We start from the raw sequence: 18190 nt of genomic DNA, 5'->3' as shown, positions 1-18190 counted from the left end.
CTGATCATTGTGAACCGTTCCTCCTCTGCCCGCTGCCGCTCCGCACCTATCTGCTGGCCCAACCGCTCCCACACGGAAGACACTCCCATTCCAGGGTTCTCCTGCCCTCCGACCGATGCCTGCCCCCCTGATGTTGATGGCCCCGAGCCATGATGCCTCCCACGTCGAGCCTGCCGCTGCCTCTGACGCAACTGCCTGTGCCAGCACGACGGCATCCAGGCTGATGGAACCACCGACGCTATTGTGCACATGCCCTGCCTGATGATGCCGTCACATCCTCCATCTGCTGGGGTCCAGTTGCTGGTGTGTCCACCCCTGCTGGACCTCCCACTCCCGACTGTGGCAGGGATGGGATCCCCACCGAGTTGGCTGCGTTGGTCGGGGCAGGTCCACAAGGGGCCCTGGTGGCATCTGGGCCGGAAGAAGGCATTGAGAACGACTGGCGCATAGCCTCCACAGAGGAGGAGAGGGTCGCCAGAGTGGCCGACACATGTACGAAACCCCCGACCACGGCCGCTCCCAACTGGGCCACGTTGGCACGGTGCTCTTCGTGATGACGTGCATGCTCCCTCCGGGAAGCATGCACGTCATCATGAATGACACCTGTGCACAATGCGACACCAATCAGGACCTTCTCCATACGGCCAGGGGTCCCCTCGTCCACAGGTGGAGGGGAGTCAGATGACATGGACATCCCCCCTACCTGCGGACGGGCCTGGGATGGGACATCCCTGCTGGTGCATGGTGGTGCAGTCACAGTGTCAGGGACAGTGACATGCACAGGCCCCTCCACGGCGACCTGTGCTGCCTCCTGCCCCTGAACTGCACCACTTGCACTAGCAGGAATGCCCCCACCAGGCCCCATGTGCGGCTCAGTAGCGGCCTACTCCTCCTCTGTGGAAACCATCAACCTGGATGGCTCCACCACGTCTTCCCCCATTGCAAGCCCCTGTGGTGGCTCACCCACCCCTTCCGCTGCAGCCGTGGGGGCATCCCTGCCGCATTGCTCCAGAGCGCCGTCTCCGCCCTCTTCTTCAATTGGCGCTGTGTAGAGGGAGACATAGAACACAAGCATTAGGGTACTGTACAATGGTCCCCTAGACAGGAAGCAATAGCAGATGAGTGGCACTGTCAAAGATCACTTCCATCATGTCCCTCCACAACACATGGGTCAGTGCAGGCAAAACACATGCAGTAACAGGCAGCGCGCATGCTATGGACTTTAGCATACATGTCCAAGGGACTCTTGAAACATACAATGTTGTTTTGGAACTCACATGCATCATGGGTCATGCCTATCACATGCACACACTTCACCATAGTTTCATCCATCTGGACTTGTACACCCCAGACACAGTGGATGCAAGAATAACTAGGCTGCATCAGTGATTCTGAACATTGTCACAGACATGTGTCATGCATCCATGGCATTCACAAGTCACAGACACGCAGGTCAGACACACAGACAAGGACACCATACATGTACATGGCATCAGCACCCATCCCTCACCCCCACCCATGTCCAGGAACAGAGACTGGCATGCTCTCATGTGTCCATTCCGCATAGGGCTCCCCATGTTGCATTTAAACACATACACCAACCGTGTGCTTCACACATTACTGGTCTCACATGCATGACCATGATGTCCCTGCACACACACATGCGTACATGGCCTATGTCACACATACAGGCAAATATCAGACAACCAGCACACTGCAACATGCCCTGTCTCACACAGCAAAGCTTGGCCACTTACCGCTCGACTCCAGACGGGTCTGCCTCTCAAGGATCTGGGCATGGAGCGCTGGGCGTACGCATTCCAGGACCCTCATCTGGATGGTACTCATGCTGCCCCGGCCCCCCTCCACGGGGCGCCGGGCCTTTATGAGGGTCCTGGACCTCAAGTCCTCCCAGCGCTTCTTGACTTGCTTGACCCCCTCCGCGTTGATGACAACCACAAAGTCGTCCCAGATCCTGTCCCGTCCTTCCCTGTTGGCACGTGATGATCCGAAGAGGGCATCATAATGCCCCAGGACAAGCTCCACCAGGACACCAACTTCCTTCTGACTGAAGCTGGTGGCCCTCTGCCCCTCTGGCTGGGGGTGGCCAGTGGTCTCAGATAGTGTTTGCCCCGACATGGCAACCCCGGAGGCAGGCGTGGGTGGGCAACTGGGTCCTGGGCTGGGCTGTGGAGCGATGGTATCCCAGTCGGGAGTCTTCTGTTCCAGCAGGGGTGGACACAGCAACTGGACCCCTGCAGATGGCTGATGTGCAGGCACCAAATGGCAGGGCATGAGGACAGCAGGCAGTCAGGCAGCAGCAGATGGCAGGTGGGAGCGTGCTCGGGGCTCTGGGGGGGCAGTGATTCGGCCTTTTGGGCAGGAGCGTGGTCTTCCGTGTGTTTTCGTGTGGCCAGCTTGATACAGAGTGATTTGGCAGGTGAAAAAAATTGCACGTCAGCGTGTAATCCGTGGAAGGCCCTTAGCGCGTAAGCGGGTCTGCACGCATACGTGATTTCATTGTACCAAAGGCCCTTCAAGCGTAAGCGCCTCTGTGACGTGACGCGCGCGGGTGTGCACGGGCGTTTCTGCGCACATGAAAAACTGCACGTCTGCGTGGGAATGCGTGTAATCCGAGGAAAGGGCCCATGCGCGTAAGTGATGTGACGCATGTGGGAGTTTCCCTCAGCACGGATTAAAGGTGAGCAGTGGCAGCAGTTCACTGTACGTGCATTTCGTGGAGACCGACGTGTGTTGCTGCTTCCTGTTGTTTCGCGCGCCATCACAACTTCACAGCTATCAAGGGTGTATCTCTTCTTTTGGCAGGGGTATTGGCTACACATGTTTTTCTGCATTGCGCTAGTCAGACGGTGAGTCGCACACGCTATTTTTCCCACTGCGGGTGCCCCTGTGTATCGCCCCCATTTTCGAGGTCATAGTAGCCTGCGTGTCCCGCGCGTACGTGTTATTCGTGTTACTGAGTGCCACCGCGTACTGCGGGAGGTTGATTCCATGCACGTAGGCTGCAGGGTTGCGTGCATGGTTTTACTGCAGTTTTGGGGTGCCTGAGCGTTGTGTGACCCGTCACTACATCACTGGGGTCACATACAGCCTTGCAGGTGCAGGGGGGCTGTTAACATCTTGCTTCCCACCCCCTTCACCCCAATTGCCCAGGTCAATTGTGGTGTACACCTCCCATTGGCACTACTCCATCTGTGCCGGCACTACTACATCTGTGCCATGGTTGGGAGGCCACCAAAGGTAAGGGGCGCCTCAGCTGGGCGTACTCCTCATGGCGGGCGTGGTCAGGGACGTGGCCGTGGTGACCAGGGAGTAGGGGGACTCCAGGGTGTCCAGGGCAGCCACAGAGGGGGAAGAGGCAGGGGTGCGCCACTTGAGCACAATGTTGTGCCATGTGTTGGTGCAGTCATGCCACCACCCCCTGTGGTTCCGGGGGATGCAGCTTCTGCATCTGGCACTGGTGCCCGTGTGACCCGGCAGTCCGTTCCATCGACTGCCATGGGCCCAAGGGTAGTGGTAGCTGCAGGTGCATCTGTGGACACCGCCACCCAGGCTCAGGGTCTGCCAGCGCAGGCTGCGTTGGCACTTGAGGAGCCCTTGGTATATTTCCAACAGGCCAGGAGGGAAACCATAGGGGCACGCAGGGCTGCTCTGACCAAGACACGTGTCCCTGGGGCAGTTATGTCATCTGCTGCCCTGAACAGACCGGTGTTGGCAAGTGCAGGGGCAGATGCACCCAACAACACCCCGGTTGTGAGTCTGCCAACCAGGACCGTTGCGATCAATGACCCTGCCACAGAGGATGTTGCTGCGCAGGGTCCATTAGAGGGCACCCAGATGCCACTGACACAAGTCAGGCCTTTGGTCGTCCCTCCACCTGCCACTCCATTGGCTCAATCCACCGAACCCACTGGCCATACTGGTCAGGGCGGCATTAGCCAGCCAGGGTCTGCGCCACAGTCCAAGAGGAGGAAGGTTGCACCTGCAGCACAGGCTGGGACCCCACACACAGCCACAACCTCCTGCATGTTGAGGAAGAAGCCTTTCTGCAAGCAGGAACTGGACTTCCTCGCGGGCTACGTGCAGGGCCACAGCCGTGACATGGTAGTGGGTGCCAAAAGTCAGACTACGGCTGCCTACCGTGACACCCACTGGAATCATGTTGCGGAAGATGTCAGTTCATTCGGCCATGAGGTGCGCACGGCGCAAGAGTGCAAAAAGCGTTGGAATGACCTCAAACGCAGCGCTAAGACTAAGCGTGCCTCAAATTACAACTTGACTCTGGTGACTGGCGGTGGGCCTGCACCAGAGGAGGAAGAGCTCACTCCGCATGAGTCACTCGTTGCGGAGTTCATACAACCTGAATTGGTTGAAGGAGGGGGAGAGATGCTGGACTTTGATGCCCAGTCCAGTGAGTGTTGATGCGTGTTTGTTAAGGACGTGTGCGTTTTACTTGAGGGATGTGTTGTGCATGATTGCCACAACATGTGACGTGTACATGGTTCTGATGTGTAAGTAATGCAATGCTTCCGTGACGCATGTCTGCTCTGCTGGATGCTGGACATGTGGAGCAGACGGGGACTGTCCGCATCACCACTATTGCACCCTACTCACATGCTGGTTACCAGTATTCCCCTCCGGTCCATGTTCCAGCTCACTGCCCCTTCTGCATGTGGCGTGGGGTGACCTTCCTCTCAGCCCAGGCACAATGTCATTGCATGACTGACGTGCATGTGTCCTCTGCCTGCATGCGGATACTCCATGTAGGCATGCTCCCTTGCCCCTCCTCCGCCACTCTGCACCCCAGTTCCACCTTTGCACTGGTATGCTTCAATCTTGCCATTGTGTACTTTCCTGTTCATGCGTCCTTTGTACATGCTAACTTCCAGCGTACAATCTGCCAGACATATGCTGTGTGGTACAGCCTTAGTACTTGATGCAGTGTGTCTCACTTGTACTATGCATAGGTCAGATGCCCCGCAGGGACTGAGTGCCCATTCATGCTCCATGTGCATTGCATGCATGCCCCTATGTGTCCTTGACTGGATGATCACTGTAATACAAGTCCTGGGTGACATACATTGCATGGCATCTCATCAGCCTTCCCATGTCAACTGTGGCTCAGTACTGCGTTGCACACATGTTTAGGGTCTGACAATCTGTGTGGGTCACAGGCCTCAGCCTGTTTAATGGACAATGACTCTGTCCGAATGTTGTAGTGTCTTCTTCGCACGTGGGCGGCCTAGAGTTTTCATCATGTGTCATGCTTACTGTCCCATCATCATTTGCAGTGTTGTCACTTGAATCATATTAAGCTGTTGATGCCAGTCAACACTGCCTGTCAATACACAGGTCTATGGTCAGCCCTTTGATACCATGCTAGGCATCCCTGCTTTTGTACTTGGGTGGAGGGGTGCTTTGCTTGTAGATATGCTACACATTGAATGCACAGTACACGTGATGCCTGAATTTGACCTTGCACTGCCTTCACATTTCCTGACACACAGCATGGAGTCCTTGTACATGTAGGTAGTGAGTGTCATACACATTTTCTGCACTGCATAGACCCACTTCTATGCAAACTGCCACCTTTCAACAGGTCTGATCACAGAAGCAATTCAAAGTTGACCCAGCATGCATGCCAGGTTCTATTTTGTGTGGTCCATGTCTTCCTGATGTGTTTGTTGTCGGTGTGTGTGTGTGTTGTGTGCTTCTGACATGTGTAGTGACCTTTTTTCTCTATATTTTTCAGGTGATGACGCAATGGAGGTGGAGGATGGTGTTGTCCTGCCAGACACAGGGTTGTTACCACTACATCAACCCGACACAAGTGGGGGTCATGGGGTGGTAGGCCACGAAACCCCCAAAGTGCTACAGTCCATCTTGTCTCTGGCTGCCTATGAGTCCAGCCCTGATGATGACTCTGACGTCCATGTCGAGTTGGATGAGTATCAAGTCCAGGTGTCAGGGGTGAGTGATTCTGATGTGGACACTCCTCTGTCCGCGACACCTCCACTGAGGTATCAGACAGTCTTGGTTCCTCCGCCCGTGGTGGATCGGGACACAGGGTCACCCTCCACACCAGTCACTGATGTGCCTGGGACATCACGTCGATGGGGGCATGTAGTCGTGCAGCCGCGGGCGGTGCCAACACAGCAAGGACACCCAGTCCTTGGGTCCCGCAGGGGTCAAGCCCAGCAACGCGGTCGCCGCGCGCAACCACAGTATACTGAATGGGAGCAAGACATGACTGCCAATTCAGAACGGCAGGGGGCAGCAATGGAGAACATCGCTGAGAGCATGGAGCGTGTGGCCCGATCTGTGCTGCCCCCTGCTAGGAAGGTGCTTCTCCAGCAGCAGGCGGCACGATCCACGGCCCACTCGCTCAGGCTGGGCATGGCTGCCTCAGACAGGGCACGCCAGGCTGAAATGTCATCTCCGCGTAAAGCAATTGCTGCTCACGCAGAGGCGCACATGGATGCCCTGAGAGAGGAGTATGCTTCCCTTTGGGTGTCCTTATGATGTCCCAGAGGCAGCGGGCAGAGGAGAGGTTTGCACAGCTTGAGCGTACCATCTCGGCTGAGCTACAGGCTTGCCGGGATGTGCAGGGTTGTCCAGTCATGCCTTGCAGGAGGAACTCCGTGTTACACGTGCTACCTTGCAAGAGGAAGCACGTGTATCACGTGAGGTTCTGCATGAAGACCTACGTCACATCGCCACAAATAACCAGGCTCACCCGTCCGGCAGACTTGCTGCCGTCGAGGGGCAAGCTGTGGCTAGGTGTGGCCAGGCTACCGTGCCACGTCCTCCTTTCCAGGATGAGCCAGACTTGGACTACCATCTATCTCCCACATAGGTCGGGCTGTCCAGGCGTTGAGCCCGTGGAGGTATTTTTTTTTTTGGTTCAGCATCATCGCATGTGGGTGTTGAGCAGCACCCTGTACCTCCCCCCTCCTGGGTGCCTCCCCTCCCCCCCGGGTCGTATGTGGCCATTTTTGATTTTTCTTTTAGTTTAGTTAGTTAAGTTTCTGTTTGATAGTTAGTTTAATTAGGTAATGTCGGTTTTTCATAGTTAGTGTAATTAGTTAATATAGTTTAAAATTGCTTGTCTATTGTGCTTTCATGTGACGGTGTGGTGCTTTGTGGCTTTTGAAAGCATCCGCTGTCTGTTCCAACTGGGCCCTTCAGGCTTGTCTTGTGTATGTGTTTTCTGCTTGGGGTCCTTGACTCACATATGCCACTCCTGCCTCCCTTATCCATGGGCTCGCAAGGATGGTTTGGTGTAACAGCCTATTACACAAGGGCTTTGGACTGTCATATCTGTGGCATGTCTGGTGCTGTGTAACTTGTGTTAACACCCCTAGTGGGGATGATTGCGGTGTTATTGACCACTGTTCTGCTTTTGCTAGGTGGGGTGTTTCATGATTAATGTGTACATTCATTGCTATGCATTGTGTAGTGTGTTTCTTATCTTTACTGTACACGTGCTTGTTGCAATTCATGCCGTAGTGTGTTCCACACTTTGGATGTGAAAGACGGACTGATGGTGTGATTTATGATGTACGTCTCTGACATGGTCCAGTAATGAGATGCCTGAGGAGACACACCCAGATGACTTTAAAGCATTAATCATGTGTTTCATGCCCTTTCTGCAGGGGGATGAGCCTTCAGAGCACCTTTGCCAGAGACATGGCTCATTGGACATCTCGATTCTGGACACGTTTGGTGGTGCCACATACACATGTGTGCGCAAGCAGAGGCACAGGGATTGCAGACATACATCCTAGAACTGCTGACGTGTTCCAATGAACTCCAGGCAAGGTGAGCAGCACAGGGGGGCCACAACGCAGCAAAGCTTCCACCAGGCAAGTTGCACTTGCAGGATTAGTAGTGGCACTGAGGGTGAGCTTGGACAAATATTGGTGATGAAGCACACAGTACAGCTCAGATGTGTTGGTGGACTGATGGCTGTTGATTGTAAGGTTGTCTGGTGCACCTGCAGGGGCAGTGGCACATACCCTCCGGTACACCAAGGTCCATTGAGGCACTTTCCGAGACATGGAAAGGAGCAGCTCACAGGGACATACAGCAAGGGACATACTCGGGTGCAGTGCTTTTCATTTCCATGTACATTTTGAAACATGCAGTGCCTAATTTGCTTCGGTCATGGTGGAACACAACTTATTCTGAAGTCAAACCTTGCTATATGGGTCTGTCTGCTTACCCAGGGAACATTGCATGTTGTGTGAAGTGTGACACATTGGTGTTCCATTTGCCACGCACCCACCGGCGGCTGACTTGCTGCATTGACTGTGTATGACCCATCACATGGGTAATGTTACATATGGGTACGAAGCATCCACACCAGATTGTCTGTTTGTAGAGTAGTTTGTTGCTATGGGGCATATTTGGTGGTGAGTTTTTGTGTTATAGGCATGCACAGATTTTCAACTGTGGCTCTCTTTGCAGCATTGAAGTGCTCCTGTAACCGGACCTGAGAGTGCGCAGGCAGGAGGCCAGCACTCAAAACCAGAGCTAAGTGTCTTGTTTTTCTTTCAAACTGCTCTGCATAGGCTTGCTGGGGGCTGCACTAATGCATGGATGAATGTGTAATTCAATTTGGTATGTTTTTTTTTCTCTAATCACCCGGAGTCCTATCCAATTCTAAACCCTGTACCCTCTACCCGGTGCTCCTGCTTCCCATACCTATCCAACCAACGTTCCCTAACCCTCTTTCCCCGCTGGGGTTGCGGATGCCTAGGTAAGCCCCAAGCTTGCAGGTGCCGAAACCCTAGAGGGGGTGGTTGGTTCATGCCACTCCTAAGCCTGGACTCCGGAAGGCCCTGACAATGATGTACAAGTTTGTTAGGATTGTGTATGTGTTCATGCATGTAGTACATTTTCGTGCATTCCCTACTTTCACGTGTCATTCCTCCTCCCCTCTCCTGCCACTCATTCCAGTTATCCAGTGTGCCAGTTATCCACTGTCCCAACTGCATAGCCCTGACCCTCCTTCCCCACCAGGGTCTCAGAGGCCTGTGTGAGTTTGACCTTGCAGGCACCCGGGCCACGGTGGGGGTGGTTGGTTTGTGCAACTCATGCGCCTGTACACGGGAGCTGTGACAGTACACATCCGTTTGTGGTGCATCATTCTATGTTATGTACCACACATGGTTCACATCCTGTTGTGACATTGTTTTACTGTGCTACCTTGGTTGTTACATCATTGTGGTAGTACTTGGCCTTTGTGAGGTACTGCTACTTCAAGTCATCTACTGGAGGCTGTTCTGGTTCGTTTTTCTGCCTTGGATTTTGTGTTTTTGCAAATGAAGGTGAGGGTGAGGGTGCAGGCAACTTTTTACACACAAGGTGGGAGATGGTGATGAAGGGGAAGCGTGATCCTGTGGCCAGGTGAAATTGAGGGTTGAAGGCTCCATGACCCAGGTGCAGTTGTTCAGTGGGTCATGGTGATTTGTGAGGGAGGGGGGTGTTTTATTGTTGATAGTTGCCTTGCCCTGCAGTGTGATACGCCGGCGGCCAGCTCGAAGGCCATTCTAAGGCCTGTTGGGTGCCTGCTAACCCCCCACTCCACCCTTCCTCATCGTGGGGCGAGGGCAGGAGCCCCCCCAGCACCACCAGCCCAGCAGAGGAACCACGCGCCGAGCGGGGAACTCGGACAGGGCCTGCCTGACCCTGTCCCCACACGGCGCCTGACTCGCCCATGCCGGGCGCAGCGCGGCGTGAAACCGAGGCTGAACCTCAAGCTCATCAGCTGGAACCGCCGGCAGGCGGATTACGCCGGCGGCCAGCTCGAAGGCCATTCTAAGGCCTGTTGGGTGCCTGCTAACCCCCCACTCCACCCTTCCTCATCGTGGGGCGAGGGCAGGAGCCCCCCCAGCACCACCAGCCCAGCAGAGGAACCACGCGCCGAGCGGGGAACTCGGACAGGGCCTGCCTGACCCTGTCCCCACACGGCGCCTGACTCGCCCATGCCGGGCGCAGCGCGGCGTGAAACCGAGGCTGAGCCTCAAGCTCATCAGCTGGAACCGCCGGCAGGCGGATTACGCCGGCGGCCAGCTCGAAGGCCATTCTAAGGCCTGTTGGGTGCCTGTTCGGAGCCATAGGAGCCAGGGGCCAGAAACTCTGCCCTTATCAATCCAGAGCCACCATGAGCAGGAGCTCCTTCCATCTACTGCTGGAGCTGCTGACACCAGGTATGTCACGAGTCCCTAGCTACAGCACGAGCGTGCGTCTTGAAGGCAACACGCGGCAAATTATTTAGTAACATCCGCACTGCTCCAGCGTTGCCCAGTGCGGCCTTTCCTGCCAGGATCTGCCCCATTAATGCACTCAAAGTGCATCCAGCCACCAATCGAAGCCCCGAGGTCCACACCATTTAAAGATGGCTGTCCGCCGCATCTTTAGCCCTCCATCCGGCCCCGCAACCCTGCAAACATCGTGATTGGCCCCTCTCCTCTATTGGGAGCCAACCACAAGCCAGCAGGTTCCGAACCGGCCCACCTCGAAGGCACTGTGCACTGTGCCTATCTCTAGCCTGTATACGCCACCGAGCATAGGGCTAGATCCCCTGCCCATCTCCTCTGGGGTAAACATACCGCCCCTTACAGCAACCTTTTTTCAACTGTTCCAGCCAGCAACCTGAACTGTTTCAAGCCTTCACTGAACCCTGTTCTCGCAGTACGGTATAACACAGACTACTGCTCACATTGTGTAGTGCCTTATGGTCGCTTAGAGACCACTGTGACATTGTGCAGTGCCTTATGGTCGCTTAGAGACCACTGCGACCACTTGTGTTGTGCCTTATGGTCACTCAGAGACTACTGTGACATTGTGTAGTGCCTTATGGTCGCTTAGAGACCACTGTGACCACTTGTGTTGTGCCTTATGGTCACTCAGAGACTACTGTGACATTGTGTAGTGCCTTATGGTCGCTTAGAGACCACTGTGACCACTTGTGTTGTGCCTTATGGTCGCTTAGAGACTACTGTGACATTGTGTAGTGCCTTATGGTCGCTTAGAGACCACTGTGACCACTTGTGTTGTGCCTTATGGTCGCTTAGAGACTACAGTGACATTGTGTAGTGCCTTATGGTCGCTTAGAGACTACTGTAACATTGTGTAGTGCCTTATGGTCGCGTAGAGACCACTGTGACCACTTGTGTTGTGCCTTATGGTCGCTTAGAGACTACTGTGACATTGTGTAGTGCGTTATGGTCGCTTAGAGACTACTGTGACATTGTGTAGTGCCTTATGGTCGCTTAGAGTACACTGTGTATTAGTACTGGGTATCAGCACTGTGCACTAGCATTTCTCCGATTCTCTGCGCTAGTACCCTCACTGCAGCACCATTGTGTACTAACATTGCGCACTAGCTTCTCTCTGACGATTTTGTGCGTCAGTTCCCTCTAAACTCAGACATGATAACCTGGACCTTCCTCATTATGTTCCCATTCTGCCTGGTCCCCCATGACACCCCTTGTACAGGGCCACACTTTCGCTTACACCCCAACGGCCTCAGCAGACTAGCCTGCCCCAGACATTATCCCATACCCTGCCCCACCCCCTTCCTACCCAACATCAACCCCTTCCAGCCTACCTCCTCCATTGACTCTCATCGCATAGCAGACACCCCCAGCCCCCAAGAAGCATCACAAACTACTCCCTTCGGCCAACCCACTATCACGAACCTCACTACCAGCAGATCCTATCCCTGCTCAGGATGATCGAGATTCACCCGACTCAGATCCAGAACACACACACCCGCATCCTTCCCCAATCTAGGCAACAAACAAAACATAACCTTAACCAAATCTGCCCCTCTCTGCACACGCCCTACACTTCCGACAGACCAGATATCACACGGCCTGATCGCACCCTCCCCCCGCACCCACACCAAAAAATCATGCATCACCACCGAAACCATTAAAGGTGCACTCATCATTGCGAGATCTGTAGTCGCCCATGCCTTAGACATTGCCGACATTATTACCGTCAATGATCTCGACTTCATAGCTATTACAGAGACCTGGCTCCACCCAGAATCTGGCCCCTCTCTATCACTTGCTATACCCAATGACTATACCATCTACCGTGCAGACAGACAAACAGCTAAAGGTGGTGGAGTAGCCGTTATTGCAAAAAGTTCCATCAACATTAGACACATACAAAACCAATCACTGACATCAGCGGAATTACTCACCCTCAAACTATCCACAACGCACACAAGCACTATCACCATCCACCTCATTTACAGACCGCCAGGCCCCATACTATCCTTTAATGACGACATAGCCCTTCTACTCTCTAATAATATCAAACCTAACTCTCGACTACTCATCCTAGGAGACTTTAATCTAGGTCTCAATGATGAGAAAGATGACAAAGCTCACACTATCGCCAACACTATCTCAGAATTAGGACTCACCCACCATATCGCACAACCCACACACAACAAAGGCCGCATCCTTGACTGGATAGCTGACCTCAATTGCAACACTACCATCCTCTCCAACACTCCATGCGCCTGGACCGATCACCACCTTATTACCTTCACCACCAACAAAGGCACTCAAACACCAGTGCCCTCCTCCAATGCCCCACCCACACTCACAAGAAACAACAAAAATATCACACTAGAGAAACTCCTCCCGCTACTCCAACCCATCATCGACTTCTCACCCACCATGACCAACCCTACTGAACTAGTAGATTTATACAACACAACTATCCTTAAGGCCATAAACACCATAGCACCACTCAAGCTTCGGAAAGCCAAACCACGAGCACACCTCAATTCCTGGTTCACCCCCAAACTAAAAACACTCCGCAAAGCCAAAAGACAAGCTGAATTAGCATGGAAACAGTCACCATCCACTATTAATAAGACATCCTACGCACTGGCCTCGAACATCTATAAATCAGCCATCATCCAGTCTAAAAAAAACATGTACAATGAAAGAATCAGCAACGCCAAATCTAATACCAAAGAGCTCTTCAATATCCTGAGAGAACTCGAATCACCCTCCCCATTCCAGACACTTGCAACAAAGACATCCACTGGTGCACGAATATCCAGGAAGCACTCCTAGGCAAAATTGCCACGCTACAAGCCAAAATCCTGACAAAGAAAGAAAGCCTCACCCTCTCCGATAACACCACCCCCTCTACACACACCCACACCACCCCCCAAAATGATGACAATAACCTCTTTGAGTTTTCCACCATAACCATTAAAGAGGTTGAAGAAATAATCTACTCTCTTAAACCGTCCAAATGCCAAGGCGACACTTGCCCAGCCCCTATCATTAAAGATGCAGCCAAACAACTTGCTCCCTTCATCACCTCCCTCATCAACGCATCTTTCACCTCCAACATAGTGCCCAACAACCTCAAGGACTCCTGGGTTCTTCCTTTACTTAAGAAGCCCACCCTTGACCGTAATGTCCCCACCAACTACAGACCCATAACGACTGTACCCTTCCTACTAAAAATCCTCGACAGAGCTGCCTATCTCCAGATACAGAACCACCTTGAGAAAAATAACTTACTAGGACTCAGACAATCAGGATTCCGCCCCAAACACGGCACTGAGACCGCCCTGATTGACCTTAAGACACAGATGGACAACATTAAAGACAATGGTAAACTAGCCCTCCTTCTCCTCCTTGACTTATCGGCCGCCTTCGACCTGGTCAACCACGACATCCTCTGCAAACATCTATCCTCAGCAGCCAAATTTTCAGATAACGCCAACGCATGGATCCATTCCTTCCTTAACAACAGATCCATGAGAGTCTTCGCACCCACAGCCTCTGCCATCCCAGCCCCAGTCACTTGCGGTGTCCCCCAGGGCTCCTGCGTCTCCCCCACTCTATACAATGTATTCACGAAACCCCTCTTTGACATACTGGACCGCTTGGGTGTCATCTACACCAACTACGCAGATGACACCCAAATACTGATCCCTTTAACAGGCGACTACTCCACCGACCTCACTGCTCTCAACAACATTTATTCCATTATCCAAGAATGGATGGCTAAGCATGGCCTATGCCTTAATGACGACAAGACCGAGCTTCTTCTCCTAGGTTCCCAACCCAGACTTAATAAACTCGACAAACTCTATCAAGCATTCACTATAGACGGCAATAACATCATCGTCTCTAACAGCGTCAAAACCCTAGGAATCTACCTCGACTCCTCCCTCACACTGACAAGACAGATCAATTCCATCTCATCAGCCACTGCTTACACTTGTAAACTCATCAATGCCAGCAGACCTTACCTCTCACCATCCAACTGCATCACCTTAGCCAGAGCGCTAGTCCTTTCCAAAGTTGACTACTGCAATGCGCTATACTTGGGAACCAGTCAGAAAAACATCAACAAACTACAAGTCATACAAAACAACGCCTTGCGAGCAGCCCTGAACATACCCAAACATGAACACATCTCGGACGCCAGACGCACCTGCCATTGGCTATCCATACCACAAAGAATTGAATATAAAACCATCTCACTCACACACAAATGCCTAGCTAACCAAGCACCCAGATACCTATCCGACAACCTCAAGCACCACACCCCAGCGCGCCCTACCAGATCAGCTCAAACACACTGCTTAAATATCCCAAGATTTAAGCTCCAAAAAGCAGGTGGCTCCAGCTTCCCCTGTGCTTGCCTCCAAACTTTGGAATTCACTTCCACTCGAGCTGAGATCAGAACCGTCCTTTCACAGATTTAGACACAACACCAAAACTTGGCTTCTATCCAAAGAAACTGCCTAGCCCTACCTCACTAGCATGCACCAAGACTGTAAATTTGTAAATATGTAATCGATTTGTACATTTCTGCTGCATTATTCTTGTTGTATTCATTATTCTTGTTGTATTCTTCGCAAGCGCCTGGATGCCCTAGGGCCAGGCGGCGCTATACAAATAATAAACTAAACTAAACTAAACCCTGACATTGTAATTGTGGTATCCTATGTACATGATGTGTTCTGCTGATCAATGCCTGTTCATGTCTTGTGTTTACCTTTCAGGTGTGAGGGGATAGTTGTGGTTTGACATGCCGGGGTGTACACATGGTGAATTTTCACATGTGATTTGTAGAGGACACTGATGGTCACTTGATTGCACATGCATATGTTGAGTGCATGTCCTTACTGACCCACACACTCGCACTATGATGCACTACATGTATAACCACCCTTGGATATCCACGTGTACACTCTGTTTGCCTTCTGGTGCCCACTGTGTCCCTGCAGCACATGTTCTGTGACCAATTATGGATCCTGTACATCCCTAATTTTCTTTTTGATGTGGTTTGTCGCTTACATGTGATGCTCAGAGTGTGCATCACACACAATAGCTGTTCACTGTGCTGTGCTCTGAGCAGTGTGTTGCAGGAGTTGAACACAGCACACAGAAGCTGCAGTGTTGATTTTGTAATGCACAATGTGCATGTAGACAGGCATGCATTGTTATGTTACGGCTACAACTTTTGTAATGCATTTGAGAATGACTTATTTTGGGTGGGAGGTTGTTGGTCAGTCATTTCATCTGATTCCATGTCAGGAATCATTGTCTGATGCCAATGTACATTTTTAACATGGCAATGTGTAGCTTATTGGTGCTGTGTTGGTGTATGGCTATTGCTTGCCATGTCATGTTGTGGTTTGGGAGGGTTTGAGTGACATAACAGTGATGGTCATGGCCTGTTTCGCAGGTGTGTGTGATTCACACCAGTGCTTTAAGTGGGGTAAGAAATTGAGGGGGGGGCCCTGGTTTGGGGGCGTGGCTTCCATTGTGGGAGTGGCCTAAAAGTGCACAAATCATAGTAAGGTGCGCAAACAAATATATAAATGTATTTGAGCATTTATATATTTGTTTGCGTACTACTATGGTTTGTGACTTTTCAAGCCTTCTTTTATATACATAGCAATGTTACATATTTCTATGTTTATAAAAGGTGGCTTGTAAGTGCACAAAGCATAGTAAATTACGCACACTTGTGTGCTTACCTTACTATGGTCTGTGTCCTTTTCAAGCTGCCTTTTATAAACATAGACATTTGTAACATATGTCTATGTTTATAAAAGACGGCTTGAAAAGTAGGCATCTTTTATAAAGCGTTGAGGACGGACAAAACCCAAGGTGGCTTTGTCCGTCGACAAAGCTTTATAAAAGATGCCTTGAATTGTGTACGATTCAAGCAGTCTGTTATAAACATAGAAATATTTCTACGTTTATAAAAGATGGCTTAAACGTACACAGTTGAAGGCATCTTTTATAAAGCCTTGCCAAAGGAGAAAGGCGCCTCGAGCTCAGTGATCTCTGCTCTGAGCAGAGATCACAGACCCTGAGGCGTCTTTCACCCTCTGCGAACCCGCGGGCTCCGTGATCTAATCTGCATATTTGATCATGGAGCCCGCGGGTTCGCTGAGGGTCAGTGACCTGGCGAGGGAAAACTAAAGGACTCTAGCTTCCTCTGATGGCCCCTCAGATGAGGGGTCATCAGAGAAAGTTACAGTGACTGACGGAAGTGCCAGCCAGGCACAGCAACGGTGTGCCTGGCTGGCACTTCTGTCAGCTTGCCTGACGTTAAAGTGGTGGGCGCATCTCCCGTCGCGGCTGCGGCCGCGGCGGGATAATGCGTCCTGCCATGGCGTGATGAGGTCGGGGGGCCCCGGCAGGGCCCCGGCTCAGCCCCACTTTTTGGAGACTGCCGGGGCCTGGCCCCGGCAGGCCCCGGCCCACTTAAAGCACTGATTCACACCTTGCATGTCAGGGTCAGCCGCTTCTCGAAGCAAAGAGCTGGGGGTAGATCTCTCTCCGCGGCAGGGGCCTCCCTCTGGAACAGCCTTCCTGCCTCCCTGGAACTTGAGGAGAACGATCTCCGGTTCCGGAAGCACCTCAAAACCTTCCTCTTTGCTTCTGCTTTCTCTCTCCCTCTCCCCTGCTAAATTCTTCACTGAAACTGCACTCAATCTGCAACTGGGCCACTTTCGCCAACCTTGGTCCCTGGCCCAGCCACTCTCCACTTGCACTGCCTCCCTGGCAACCCCTGCACTGCGGGACTGTCTCTCTATCCCTACAGCCCCCCCTTCCCAGCACTTGTCTGCACTTACCTTTGCAGTTGCCACCAGCTGGCCTATTTATTTGTTTTTTATTCTACTTACCCTGTACTGCACTCCCCCTCTCCCCTTGCACTTTTCCCTTCCCCCTACCCCTGCACTTGCGCAATCTAAATGACACCTGGCCTAGTAGGATCATTGTCTGTCTTCCCTTGTTCCCCCCTCCCTGCCTTGTTGCACCTTGAAACACTTGTGTATAAGCACGTTACAAATGCCATATCATATCATATGTCGTATGTGTGCCTTTTGGTCACACAGGATAGCTTGTGTTTAAGTAGCTAGGGATGCAGACAATGTGGCACTTCCATGGCAACAATCTCAGGGTGGTAAGGTTGTGACAGTTGACTGTCTCTTTGTCATCATCGATTGTCACCTGGTATGTGCCAGGCCTGTGTGCACTCCGCAGGGGTGGGAGTTTAGGTGAAAAATGTGGCCACAAGCTGGGTCTGGGCTTCCTCGCCACATGCCCTGTCCCCTCCCATGGGTAGCCCGTGGTTGGGGATGTGGGGGCACCACCATGTCCACTGGTACGCCCTGCCGTGTTGCACATTGTGCAGGACACATGCTGCCACAATGATCCTGCACACTACTGGGGGTGCATAGAATAGCTGCCCGCCAGAGCAGTCAAGCGAGCGGAAACGTGACTTGAGCACTCCGAATGTGCGCTCCACTATGGCCCTGGTTGCAATATGAGCAGCATTGTATCTTACCTGGGGTGGTGTGGTGGGGTTCCGGATTGGCGTCATCATGTGGTTGCTCAGAGGGTAGGCACTGTCCCCTGGGGAGGTATAAATGGTTGTGATTATTGGGGTTTGTGTATTTGTGTGTGAGACATGCATGCATGTGCAAGGACATTTGTACTCACCTAGGAGCCATGTGTCGCCATGCTGCCCAGCTTCCAGGGCCCAGCTCAGGGCGGACATTCTGTATATGAAACTGTCATGGGTGGAGCCAGGGTAGTTTGCATAGACAGAGGTGATGATTCCCTTTGCATCGCATACCACCTGTACG

The sequence above is a fragment of the Ambystoma mexicanum genome, chromosome 2p (genome assembly GCF_040938575.1).
Source record: "Ambystoma mexicanum isolate Mex_15411 chromosome 2p, UKY_AmexF1_1, whole genome shotgun sequence".
Classification (NCBI taxonomy): Eukaryota; Metazoa; Chordata; class Amphibia; order Caudata; family Ambystomatidae; genus Ambystoma; species Ambystoma mexicanum.
The sequence above is the reverse complement of the archived record's forward strand: the minus strand, read 5'-3'. Positions refer to the sequence as shown.